Source organism: Canis aureus, chromosome 37 (genome assembly GCF_053574225.1).
Source record: "Canis aureus isolate CA01 chromosome 37, VMU_Caureus_v.1.0, whole genome shotgun sequence".
Classification (NCBI taxonomy): domain Eukaryota; kingdom Metazoa; phylum Chordata; class Mammalia; order Carnivora; family Canidae; genus Canis; species Canis aureus.
Window position 1 is genome coordinate 831,939 of NC_135647.1, and position 1,615 is coordinate 833,553.

At 44.5% G+C, this 1,615-nt stretch overlaps 1 non-coding gene across 1 annotated transcript; it reads right to left on the reverse strand.

The window, feature by feature from the left end:
- Positions 1-1,027: 1,027 nt before the first annotated feature.
- On the reverse strand, positions 1,028-1,099 carry TRNAA-AGC (transfer RNA alanine (anticodon AGC)). Its single transcript has one exon. It is a non-coding gene; the product is annotated as a tRNA-Ala (tRNA).
- Positions 1,100-1,615: the final 516 nt, after the last annotated feature.

Below are 1,615 nucleotides of genomic sequence, written 5' to 3' on the forward strand. Positions count from 1 at the left end.
CTTTGCTGTAGGGGAGCCCTTCATTTTAACTTCCCTTCTTCCCAACTTCCTTTTGAAGCCAACTGCTTTTAAATTATATGGACTATAAAGTATGCATAAGCCTAGGTAGGATGGATTCTCATGGAGGGTAGAACAGGACTTCCTCAATCACAAGAACTGGTTCTGAAGGAAAAAAACATCTCATTCAAGAGGGGGCTGGATACACCAACTTGCTCTTCATATTTGTTCCACTCTGTCTGCCCTTCCAGGAGGCAAAGGAGTCATTATGATGATTTTATGGCTGATATTTTGGTTCTGTTATTTCATAATAATTACCAACATGACCTAGTTTTAATAACAACAATCCCAAAACTCTTTCTTCCCTGTTAAATACACAGTAAATTAGCTGCCCCACCATCACTTTCATCATCACCATCACTTCATTATCATATCATGTGTTGGCACACACAACACAAGGAGCACAGTCCATAAGGTTAGAAAAAGTGATAAATTATAATATGTCAAAATTAAGTATTTATTTTAATTTTAACCTTTAGTTATAAAGAAACTAAAGATTGTTAAATGTTTAGGATACCTTAGAAGCAAAAGATACCTTAGCAAAAATTAACACATCAATACATGTGATGATTAACTTTTCTGACAATTTCATTGGGCCATCAGCGCCCAGGTGTCCAATTAAACACTATCTCTGGATATGTCTGTGGCTGTTTCCAGAAGAGATTATCATTTGAATTGGTAGACTGAGTAAAGCAGACAGGCCTCCCTGATATGAGGGGATCCAATGCTATTCCACCTCCAGTGTGTTCTGTGCCCCAAGAACTTTGCAAAATTCAAAAGACAGTAATGAAACCAAGGCTCTGTTATTTTGTGTTGTATAGGATCCAGGACACGTGTAGTGGCGGCTCGGTTCTTCATGCAGACATTCGGTGTTAGTACAGCAATACAGGCAGGTGGAAAACGGAATGAGAGAAGAGACCGGTTTTAACAGGGAAGTGTCTGATCACAAGCACATAACTCTCAAAACCGATGGAGGTGCCGGGGATTGAACCCGGGACCTCGTACATGCTAAGCACGCGCTCTACCACTGAGCTACACCCCCAGCCGTGAGGCGGGTCCTTTGGATTCCTTTCGTGATTTATAAGCATTATTTCTTCGCCTCTTAAAGATTTAGTAAATTGCAGAGAAAATGTGAATGCAAACCTCCTGTGCAAAACAGGCTGCGCAGCAGCTTCAAAAGAAGCAAAACAAAACAAAACAAAAGCCCCCCAAAGCCACAGAATGAGATTCCAAAGGAAGGAGGTTGAAAAGAGACCATGTGTGGTCTCGCTCCTGGTGCTTCATTTCCTGCTTTCTGCAAAAGCGAGAAGCCCCCCCTCCCCCCCAGGCCTCAGCAGGTGCCTGGCGGTCCACGCTGTGCCGGCTCCTGGGGGTTGGGGGGCTGCTGCTCAGCCTAAAGGTGGACTGGGCTCTGCTTCCCCACCGCCGACCGGTGGCGACCCTGGGACTGAGAAGGATTACTGGCTCTTTGCAAGGTTTTGGGGGGGAGCTTCTTGTATTTTAAAGAGCTGGCCTGTCCGACCAATGCTGGGCATTGGGATTTCTCTGGAGCCTCCAG